Here is a 12576-nt window from a genome sequence, read left to right as displayed (position 1 = left end):
TACCGAGTTCTACTTTCCAATAAGACAATTACACAAATATTTTCTCTCCTTAAGCACTCAAACAATTATAACAATCCATCACAGAATTATCTACTATGTACAGGTCATTCTTGTTCTTGACCCAAAGAAATTTCTTCTTAGGAAAAAAAAAATCATGTTATTAGACTCTTATCAGCATAAAAGGGGGAAAGTAAAGGTCCTGAATCTGTGATTTCCTTGGTATACAGGTCTCTTGAGTAAGGAGACTCCCTCAATCAATGCAGATCACTTTCTCTTGGAGAGTTGCCTCAAACACTGGGAAGTTGAGTGACTTGCCCAAAGTCATTTAGCCATTTCATGTCAGACAGAGGAAAAGGAGAGAGGTTTAACCCAGTTTTTCTTGGCTTCCAGTCTGGCTCTCTAACCCATGGATCCATGTTCTCTTTCATAGTTAAGGAAACAGAAAAGTACACTGAAAATTTTCTCATTGACATATTTTTATACTTGAAGTTCAATCTGTGTAAAGAACATTCTGTCAGTTGGTGCTGTTTGGAAAGTGGAGATCTTTTCACTTGGAAAAACATTGCTTAAAGTCAGACTATGTGGATATGGCCAGTATCCAATTTCAACCACTGTATGGTAATGGTGATAAGAGGATATGTGTGTGTCCATACATATGTACAAATATATACATACATATATACATATATACAACATATATAAATATATATTAATGAAAGACTGACCTCAAGTAAATTATAATTCTAGAACTCAATTCAAGGATTTCATTGGTTCTGCACAATGAAGAAGAACCCCATTGGGAAAAAAAATGTATAGGGTAGCTAGGTAGTGCAGTGAATAGAACACTGGCCCTGGAGTCAGGAGGACCTTAGTTCAAATCTGGCCTCAGACACTTAACACAAAACTAGCCGTGTGATCTTGGGCAAGTCACTTAACCCCAGTTGCCCTACCTTCCCCCCTCCAAAAAAAAGGAAAAAAGAAGCAGAAGAAGAAGGAAGAGGAGGAGGAGGAGGAGGAAGGGGAGGAGAACCCTATGAGACCAAAAAGTACCTACATTCTGAAATGCAAACTTAAGTTTGGCTTAAAAACTTCCTTAAGTTTTAAGGAATCAAGGATAAGATAGAATCCTAGAGAAACCAAAATCTTGATTCTAAAACATAATTAAATCAGGATTATTATATCTGTTCTGCTCCATTCCAAAGACAAAGACAAAATGTAATAGGGTAGCACTGTTGGAGGCAAGATAAGTCAGACATGAGCTAAGACTAAGATCTCATAACCATTACACAAACTAGGGAGGCCTGATACAGGAGGATAAATCCTCCACAAAGAGGCACTGAAGCACTTGGGATCAAGGTAATTGAATCATCATGGACACAATTAAAGAAGTGGGAATTAACTCAAAAATACTCTGTCCTCAGGTAAATAAGTAGATTGTATGCACAAATAGCTACCAGATTCATTAACCCAGAAAAATTATTCATGAGTTGGCTACAAAAAGACAAAGGAGTGTTAAAAAACATCCTGTAGAACCTTCCATTTGCACAGACTGCTCTTTGTTGTAGTTTCAGTCATGTCTGATTCTTCATGACCCCATTTGGGATTTTCTTGGCAGATATGCTATAATGGTTTGCCATTGCCTTCTCCAGCTCATTTTACAGATGAGGAACTGAGGCAAACAGGGTTAAGTGACTTGCCTAGAGTCATACAACTAGTGTCTGAGGCCAAATTTGAACTTGGGAAGATACATTTTCCTGATTCCAGGTCCAACGCTCTACCCACTATACCACCTAGCTGTTCCTTGGGTTTCTTATAAAGTTGTCGACATGGTTACAAGATGATAGTTTAAATGTGCTCTTGCCAAGACAACACAGCATCACATTAGGGATGTCAGTGACTTTGTGGGCATGAACATTTTTTTAGATTTTTATGGGGTGAAGACATTTAAACTGTAATTCTTTGTGTAGACAAAGATAGTTATTTTTCCTTAGTTCTTTGAGGAGAGCATTGTCAAATATCAAAAACTGAGGATTTCACAGGTTTGGGAACTTTCTTCACCAATCCATCTATGGCTTATTTAGTTATCTGGGGATTAGAGATTTAAGTGACAGCAATAGCCACAAAGCTTTTTTGTCAGAGGTGAGATTTGAACCTATGTTTTCCCAAATCCAACTCTAGCATTCCATTTGCTATGCTAACTTCTGAACCAGAGGATGTAATTTGGAGCCCCCCACCCCAACTCCAATCAATCAATATGCAAATATTAAGCACTTTTTATGTCCCAAGTACTGTGCAAAGCCCTGGGGATTGAAAGAAACACCAATTCCAAATTTCAAGCAGGTTACATTCTAATGGAGATACACACATATTATGTATATACCTTTATATGCATACACACACACACACACACATATATATATATATATGCCTACATAAATATAGAGTAGATGGAAGGCAACTGGCATATAAAGGGACTTGGAAAAGCTCTTAGAGAAGGTGGTGCTGGAACTTAGTCTTCAAAGAAACCAGGAAAAATAGTATTTGAGGGTTGTGAGAAAGAGCATTCCAGGTATGTGGAAAAGCCAACATAAAGGTATGAACCTGGGAGGTGGAGCATCATGTGTGAGGAACAGCGCATAGGAGAGCGGATGAGAGAGTGCACCGGGAGGGATAAAGTATAAGAAGATTGTAAAGGTAGGAGAAAGTCAGGGGAGAGTCTTAAGGGACAGATAAATGACTTCCTATTTGATGATAGTAATAGGTAATAGGAAGTCACTGGAATTTACTGGATAGTGGAAGTGATATGGTCACTCCTCTACTTTAGGAAAATCACTTTGATAGCTGAGTTAAAGATCAAAATTGGGGAGAGACTTAAGAGAGGGAGATTAATTAGAAATCTGTAGTTGAGGTGAGAGATGATGCCTTAATGGTGATGCCTTTATAAGGATGGTGGCTGTGTAAGTGAAGACAAGATATAGAGGGAAAATACTATGAGGGTAGAAGAAAAATGATTTGACAAAAAAATTGGACGTATGCTGTGAGTGAGTGTGAAATACCAAGGATGACCCTGAGGTTATTAAGCAGCTCCCATGAGGAGGAAATATCCAAGGGGCAGTCACTGTAGGAGCATGATGGTTGGCACATGGTCAAGCAGGCACAAGGACAAAATCTATAGCCATGCAACAAAAGTTTTCTCTGTGAAAAGTCAGTGACCTTACATATACACTTGATTTCATTAGTACTATGAGCAAAGAAGGAAGGAAGTGAAATAGCCCAGAAAAGAAAACATTTATGCCTACACGGGAAAGCCCTCCTAGCCTTCCTTCTTCAATTGCTCTGGTGACTGAAATAATTTATTACTGATAATAATAGCTTGCATTTGCATATCACTCAATGTTGGTACTGAGTTGTAAAACTTTGGCACTCAGTGCTCCATATAATTATAATTTTTAAAGGAACAGGAATCAAAATTCTCCATCTGCTTTTGCCATGTACTGAATGACCAAGAAAAACAGAACATTTATCCTATCTCCTACTAAAGATTTGACTCCTGCAGCCAACACTGAAGGAAATAATCCATCTTGAGAGGTCGCCATGTCATCCATGCCATCAATACAGCAACAAACCAACTGTCACTAACAGGAAAGTAAGATGAAGAGTCTTTGGCTCAGAAGCATTCCCCAGAACACTACTTCTAATTTGGCCCAAGCAGCCGTAGTTCACCAAAGTTACACTTGCAGAGAGCTGACCTCATAACTTTCTCTGTATATGCTGTAGGCCCCACTCCTCCATGATATCATAAGCTCCTTGAAGACAACTATCATCTTTCTTTTTTGTATTTGTATCAATAGCACTTTGCACAATGCCTATGAGATAGCAGGTACTTAACAAATGTTTATCGAGTAATTGATTGCTTGACCTATTCCGGAACTGAAAACCTAGAAAATTTCTGCTGTCAAAGTCCTTGGCATTGATCAATCACCAAATGGTTCAATATCGGTTATGGAGAAGAAGATGGAAGGTAACTGACAGATGGGGAAGACTAGGAAAGGCTTGATGTAAATAACATTAAGGAACATGTATTACCATCTGCTTTGAAAATGTATGCTGAGTATAGGCCTTTCCATCTGACTTGTAATTGAAATCTCTTATAAGGATTATCTTTTCCTATTGGAATATGAGCTGCTAGAAAGCAGAAAATGCAAAGGTTTTATATTTGCATGTTCAGAGTTCAGTTATTTTGCACACAGTAAGCCGTTAATAAATGCAATTTCATTCATTTGAAATGACAATCAAGTTTTAAAGTCTATTGTCTCACCTATTGTATCATCTAGGTGTATTCAGTTACATAACCAACAAAAGTATTGAAACCTGATGACATAATATTAATTCATTCCACAAGTATTTATTAAGCAGTACACATGTAAAGCAGTGAATAGAACTTTGTACTTACAGTCAAAAAGACTTAAGCTTATATCTCACCTCATACTTACTAGTTGTATGACCCTGGACAACTTAACTTCTGTCTGCCTCAATTTTATCAATTGTAAAAGATAAATAATAATAATAACACATACCTCCCAGGGTTGTTGTGAAGATCAAATGGGGTAAAATCTGTGAAGCTTTTAGCACAGTGCCTGAAACACAGCAGGCACTTAATATATAAATGTTTTTCCTCACTCATTCCTACTATGTGTAAGGCACTATACTAGGAGCAGGAGATAAAAAGATAAAAAGAAACAATTCCTTCCCTGAAATAGCTATGATAAAACAACATGTACATAGAAGAGTAAATATGAAGTAAATCCACAGTAGTTTGGGAGGAGGGAAGAGTCCTAATATATTAAGTCCTGATACCTTTCTAAGAAAAAGGAATCTTAGGTTACAAACAAAGGACCACAATCCTTGGCTGATCATAAATATGGAACTAGAATGAGGGTACCACACGAATTGGAAAAGACTAGAGAACTCCCTGGGAAACATAATTATGTCTACTGAACAAAAAAAGCCCATTGGGATAGCTGCTGTCTTAGAGCATCTATGTCTTAAAAAATAAAGTGGCATCATTTTCTGAAGATCAGACTGGAAGAAAATGATGACTTAAAATGGGATTCTGCAATTCCTTCCAACAGGAACAGCTAATGAGTTTCTTAGGAAACAATGGGAATTCTGAGTGCCAATACTCAAACATTCAACCTGCTACTCTTTTTGGTCCTCCAAAAATCAAGGTAGGAAATGATCCAAAAAAGGGGGCAGCTAGGTGGTGCAGTGAGTAGAGCACTGGCCCTGGAGTCAGGAGGACCTGGGTTCGGATCCAGCCTCAGACACTTGACACACACACATAAAAACTAGCCGTGTGACCTTGGGCAAGTCACTTAACCCCAGTTGCCTTGCCCTTCCCCCTCCAAAAAGCAAAAACAACCCCCCCCCCCAAAAAAAAAGTTTGACGTGGAATAATTTTGTTATAAATGCACAAGAGCAACAGGAAAGATCCAAATGGAGTGATTCAAGGTTCCCAGATCCCCAAAACAGTTGGATGGATTCCTCACCAGCATGAATTCATTGTCAATGGTAGCTAGAAGGCCAACATGTATAGGAGTGATGAACCATTACTGAATCATGTTCTTTGAACAGTCATTTAATCCCCTTGCTACTTCATTGCTATAAACAATGCAGGAAGTGTGAGTTGGTACAAGAGGCAGTATGGCACTTTGTGTCAAGTAGGGAAGACATGTTCAAGTTCTGCTTTTGACATTTACTAGCTATGTGAGTGCAGGGAAATCATGGCACCTCTCTGAGTTTCAGTTTCCTAATCTGTAAAATTGGGATTATAGTGCTTGTAAAGTTTTAGGGTTGTTGTGAGATAAAAATGAAATAATATATGCAAAATGCTTGCAAACATTTAAGCATTGTGTAATGTCAGTTGTATTATTATAATTATTACAAGTAAGGAAACTAGATATTTCTGCATTATGCATTAGGTCTAAACAAAAGGGTAACATATTTCCCCTCAGATAAAAGATTGCTAAAATAAAAGCATTTGGGTGGGGGGATATTCTAATAACTTGTATCCAATAACTTCTATATACACTGTAATATGTTTTATGGGTTCCCTCCTTTACTATATATAGAGAAGGAGGAGATGAGCTGTTACAGGAGGAGTCACACAGCTTAATAGATGGAGTATTGTACTTGGAGTCAAAAACACCTAGGTTCAGATACCACCTTTCATACTAACTATATGGACATGGGCAGATCAGTTAGCTTCTCTGAGGCTCAATTTCAGTATCTGTAAAATGGGAATAAAATCTATAGGGATGTTGTGAGACTCAGATGAGATAAAGTACATACAGTTATTTACAAGTATTAAGGCCCTGTGGAAATGTTAGCTGTTATCTCCTCTTATTCTGAATTTCAATTTGTACATAGGACCTTTTTATGTGTGCTGCTTAGTAAAGGAGATAGGGTGGGGACAGGGAATGGGAAAGACACTTGATAAATGTTTTGGAAATGCATTCATCAAATAACAAAATTCAGGTTCAGTTATTGCAGTAGAAAAGTTGCAGGTGAGGACAGAGATTGTGTATTGGACCAAGAGGCAAATTAATCCTCAAAGGGCTGTGCCTTGATTCCTTAAAATACCTGTGCACTTTATGTTTTCTTCACAACTTAGTGAGAAACACAATTGTTTGTGGTGGCTGGTGTGGTGAAAGGTTGGGAATGAGAAGTATCAATATGAGTTTAATACTGGGTAAAATGGCACTGTGACCCCATACCACTTTGAGAAACAGACCTGGATGGAGAAGTCACTTCTAACAGCAGCATGTATCACTGATGGCTACTACAGACATTACTGAACACCAACGATCATAAGCTTAAATAAAAAATTGTCGGAGTTGGAAGTGATCTTGAAATATAACAATCCAAATCCAGTAAACATTTATTAAATATCAGCTTTACACAAGGTAATGGGATGTGTAGACAAAAATAAATAGTCCCTAACCTTGTGGAGCTTACATTCTACTTAGAATCCTTTCTAGGACCTTACCATATGCCCTCCTATATACTTCCAGAGCCAAAGAAACTGTCATATATACCTTAAGGACTCCTGGACCTTGCCATTTACCCTGTTGATAAATGCTCAGGACCACTAGTCTAGTAGACCACCAGTCAGTCAGCAAGCATCTCTTAAGCACCTACTATGTGTCATAAAGAAAGGGAAAAACAGCTTCTGTCCTCAAGGAGCATACAATCTAATGGGGAAGAGAACATGTTATGTGTAGGTACATATAAGAATATGTGTGTGTATGTGCATGTGTGTGTCTATCTATATATCTTGTCCAGTCATTTTTCAGTCATGTCCAACTCTTCCTGATGGTTTCTTCATGTTGTAAATAGAGATGGGCTATAACATAGCCTATAAGGTTGTATCCAACTCAAACAATTCTATGACTCTTTTGTCCAAAATATGAATAATAGCAGGATTTCTTCCTTCCCCTTTTTGCCTCTTCCATAAGTAGATGTTACTGAGAAGGGGTAACTGAAAGTAAGAAAGGCTGAAGAAACACTTTAAGGATCCAACAAGACAGCATACTTATGACTGACTGAGGTGTATAAAGGTAATACATACATTTTGAATTATGTTTATCAGGAGACTATTCACTTATACTGCATGCTCCTTAGTGTAATGATTTATAAACAGTGATTTATTTATAAATAATGATTTATGAATAATACATTGGCACCAAGACTGGACTAGTTTCATGGAGAGCCTATGATGGGCATAGAGTCCCTGTAGAGAATACTCTGAGCCTGATTTCAAAATAAACAAAGCAAAGTACCCTTTGGGATGTTAATCACCTCTACAAATAGATATCATCCAATGACAGCCTGTCAGGGTTGAAAGGTGAACTTAGAAGATAATTAATCCAACTGTTTGTGTTTCTGATGGTAACACTGAGGACCAGAAAGCTCAAATCATGTACTAAAGGTCACATGGCTATTTGGTGGCAAAGCTGGAACTAGGACCCTGGTCCTCAGTTTCTGAACTGACTCCTAGACTCTTACTCTTTCCATTGCACTTTCATGCCAGGTCCTTTGCAAGAACCAGTTGAGCTAGGATCTCAAGTCAAACATCAAAGACAGTCCTGAGTTGCTCTTTCTTCAAAATCTCTTGTAATAATAAACTAATTGACATCATACTTCTCTTCCAATTGGTCTCTCAGTGGAACAGAGTCAGCAGGGACTTTCCCTTTCTCCCACTTGCATGCTGTCTGACGTAATTTTCATTGGCATGAATGTAATTCCTGACCACACAGTGAAAATGAAATCAATATATGTTTGGGCATAAAGCTGATGGGGACAGAGCCCGGAAGTGAGATCTTGGGAAACGAAAAAGCAGAAAACTAATTGCTGATGTCATTTACTACAGTAAAACACATATATGGGAGAAAACTGACTGTATGTAATTTAAGTAGCAAAAGGAGAAAAGTCAGTGTATTTCCTAGAGAGGAATGAGGGGAAAATAAGTAGAGAAAAATCTATGAAATCAAAACAGATTTTAATCTTTTATTAATGTTCTGGCCAATACATCTGACCAATCCTGGAAAAGTGGACTTTTCCTCTCAATTTCATGGCTATTTTAAATTAATTAATAGAAAAGTTATATACCCTGAGGACTCTGGGCAGGAATGACTTCTTGGTACTCTACTCAGCTCATACAAGATATCTGAATCTTAAAATGGTGCCATAGCAGAAAAGAGAAAGCCAAAATTTTTAAATGCAAAATTCCCATCTGTGGCTATAATCTCATTACTTTTTTCCTGTTCTACTCCCTCACATCTACAAATCCTGGTCTTTGTCCTGTTATGCCCTCTGGTTCCTGGACTTCTCCTTAGTCTCTCAGTCCATTAGCTCCCTTCTGGCTTTGATTGCCTCCCTACCAAGCCTGGACTCCTTGGCTAGTTTTCATAAGATGCTCTGGTCAGGACTCTAGATTCCTTCAGCCCCTTGACCTTCTGCTGTATCCCTACCTTTTAAGTTTCTACTATAGGCCCCATGCTGCCAGATGTTTATGATAAAAGTCACAAAACTAGGCTGACTAGTTCAAGGCAAAATTCATGCTATTTATCCTCAGCTGGATCCTCAGTGCTGCTCTGCAACCCTTAATGTCACCTCCTTGCACTCTGGCCATTTTCTACAGTCTCCAACCACCCTTGCTGCCCATACAGAGACTGTGTCCTGAAGGAACTGTTCCCTCCCCTCCCACCCCAACCCCGAATCCTGCTGTCCATTAGGACACTAATTATAGTGACTGCTTCAATTGACCTACTTTTTTTTTTTAAAGGAAAATCTCAACTATGCTTCACATCTCTTGCTCTCTAGTCATCTTCTACATAGCCTCACCAACCAACTTACAACTTTCTTTTCCTCCTGGTTTTGGAGCTGTGATCAAATCAACTCTGCCATAGCTCCTTGATAGGGGGTGCCAATATACTTCCCTATTGCCCCATTCACCATGACCATTATTAACTGGACCAAAATATCCCTACCTAGTGACCACTTATTCATTTTGTCTCCGCCATTAAGATGTATGCTTCTTGAGGTCAGGGACTGTCTTTGCTTTTGCATTCCTAGCACTTAACACAGGGCTTGGAACATATTAATAATTTAATAAATACTTTTTTTAATCATTCATTCTGGTAAATGACACCATTGTATTATTCATTCAGGATATAAAGAGTTTTAAATTGAAAAAAAAGAAAGAGTTTGAGCAGGGTAATGACTCAGTTAGACCTATACTTTAGGAAAATCACTGTGGCAGTTTATTGGAGGATGGATGGTAGTGGAGAGAGGCTTGGGGTAGGGAGGCCTTTTAGAAGACTATCGCAATAGTGATACTGCAGGTGAGAGGTGACAAGGGCCTAACCCTTGTGGTTGGGTGAGTGGAGAAAAGGAAATGTATAAAAGAGATGTTTTGAAGTTTGTTGTTATTGAGTCTTTCCATCATTTCCATCACGATTCTTCACAACCCTATGGATCATAGCACACCAGGCCCTTTAATATTTCATTGTCTTCCAAAGTCTGTCCAAACTCGTGGTTGTTGCTTCCATGACACTGTTTATCCATCTCATCCTCTGCTGTCCTCATTTGACTTCAATATTTCATAACATCAAGGTCTTTTACAATGAGTTCCATCTGCTTATTATGTGGTCAAAGTACTTAAGCTTCAGTTTCAATATTTGATTTTCCAATGAAAAGTTTGAATTGATTTCTTTAAGTACTGACTGATTTGTTCTCCTTGCTGTCCAAGGGACTCCCAAATGTCTTCACCAGCATCATAATTCAAACACATCGGTACTTATAGTCCAACTCTCACAGCCATACATTGCTACTGAAAAAACCATAGCCTTGACTATATAGACCTTTGTCAGCAAGGTGATCTCTGCTTGCAAGTATACAGTTCAAATTTGTCATAGTTCTCATTCTAAAGAAAAAGCATCTTTTAATTTCATGGCTTCAGTTGCCATCTGCAGTGATCCTTGAGCCCAAGAATATAAAAACTCCTTCCATTTCTTTTCCCTCTATTTTTCAGGAAGCGATAGAACCAGTTTTGAAGGTAAAAACACCAAAATTTAGCAATGGATTGAATATATGAGGTGAGAGTGAGGAATTCAGGATGTATATATATATATATATATTTAGTGAGAAGGGAGACCTTAAGGAATGCTTAGTCTGGTGAAAGAAGAGACCTTCTCTGAGAGTGTTATGCCTCTATGGGTAACATTCTTCCCAGGAAAATGAATATGTGAGGTGTTAGAGAAAACCAGTATCCCAGATAGTGAGAGGTACATAGAACCAAAGGTGGGATTACAGAGATAGCAGACCAAGGCTGGTTCAGACCAGGGACTTGGTTTGGGCTGGAGTAAAATATAAGACACTAATAAAAGAATGTTTGCCTAATCACAAAATGCGAAGGACTTTCAGAGCAAGGAAAGAATATTGATGTGTGAGATCATAGCCTTAGTTTAGTTAAGTACATTCTCCCATTTTTTACTCAGGTGACCAGGACACTATATCAAGGGCCAGAACCTATTTTAGTCCTCTGAGTCAATTAAGTGTCAAGGATATTTTGATACTTTTTAAGAAAAGAAATAATGTAGCACACATAGTGGGAAACTAGTAGCACACAAATATCCAAATGAGATGGAGATCAGTCTAGATCAGGGCAAGGGGTTGAACCAGCCTTCGTGATTTGGACAGAAGGCAGACAAGTTCTATCATAAAGCACTGCTTCTATTTGGCATTGCTTCCCCTAGGAATTAATATTTCTAAGAAGGAGACAGAGCAGAAAAAAAGAACAGAACAAGCCCTACAAAGCTAATAACAGAAGTTGGTTAGAAGAAGGAGCTCAAAATTGGTACCTTAGAAGCATTAACCTCAAGGTAGGGTACAGAGAAAATAAAGAAGGAAAAAATAAGGAAATAGCTTATGAAAGAAAATTCACAGGAGAAAAATAATGAAGAGAACAAAGCAAAGGAAAATTTCTTGGGAAAGAATGTCAGAATAGAAATTTACTTAAAATAGGAGGTTGGAAAGGAAGAGGAGAGGGAAGACTTTGAAATAATCACTTAACCAGGTAAGGAAAGGGAAAGAAAAAAGAGGGGGAAATAGATTACTAAATAAGTTTTTTTAAAAAAAGGAAAATAAATAATTTAAGCAAATTCAGAAAACTGGAGATATGAAAAGCAAATAGGAGAGGGGGAAGAGAAGGAAGAGTCTATGGGAATTGACTAACATCAAAGAAATGCAAAAAAGCTAACTGGGAGAACAAATTACTAATGTGAAAGAGGAAGAAGAAAAAAAATCAATAAAGAAATAGAGGAAAACCCACGTCTAACATCTATGACATTAAATTTGAATGGATTGAACAATCCATTATTTTATATTAAAGTGAAAAGAATGACTTAAAAATTAAAAAAAAAAACCTAGCTTGGCACTTTCATTGATATAGAGTTTCTGATGAAAGCTTCCCCTAGCAACACACATATGCAATTTGTAATCTTAGGGAGTTGCCTAGTGGCACTGAGAGATTGTTACTTGCCCAGCATTACACTGCCAGTGATGTTAGGGGTGCGAAATGAATGCCAATCATCCTGACTTTGAGACCAGTTTTCTATCCATTATGCCAACTCTATCCATTAGCCAAGTTGTATTTCACGAGAATGATTAAGGAAACAAAATCGATTGTATACAAGAAACAGGTCTAAAAAGTAAAGACATATACAGAATCAGAATCAGAGGCTGGAACAAAATTTACTGTGCATCTGGTGAATTCAAAAAAGTGGTAGTTTCAGTGATGTCATTAGATAAGGCCAGATAAAAATTCATAATATCAGTAGAGATACACAAGGACACTATACCACACACAAAGGAACCAGAGACAATGAACTACTAGTGGAAAGTATGAACTGGATCAAAAATCCTGCAAAGACATTTGAAATTATTTAAAAAAGCAGCTACATACATCCTTTGACCCCCAAATCCCACTGTTAGGCATATACCCCAAGGAGGTCA

At 37.9% G+C, this 12576-nt stretch overlaps 1 protein-coding gene across 3 annotated transcripts in view; it reads right to left on the bottom strand.

The window, feature by feature from the left end:
• PRKCA (protein kinase C alpha) overlaps positions 1-12576 on the bottom strand; it is a 539987-nt gene that overhangs the window by 78484 nt on the left and 448927 nt on the right. The gene's annotated exons all lie outside the window — the stretch shown is intronic.

This window comes from Petaurus breviceps, unplaced genomic scaffold (assembly GCF_028583685.1).
Source record: "Petaurus breviceps papuanus isolate PSGF00001 unplaced genomic scaffold, PetGlider_PUasm1.0 90925, whole genome shotgun sequence".
Classification (NCBI taxonomy): Eukaryota; Metazoa; Chordata; class Mammalia; order Diprotodontia; family Petauridae; genus Petaurus; species Petaurus breviceps.
Note: the sequence above shows the minus strand (reverse complement) of the source record. Positions and strands in the feature narration are given on the sequence as shown.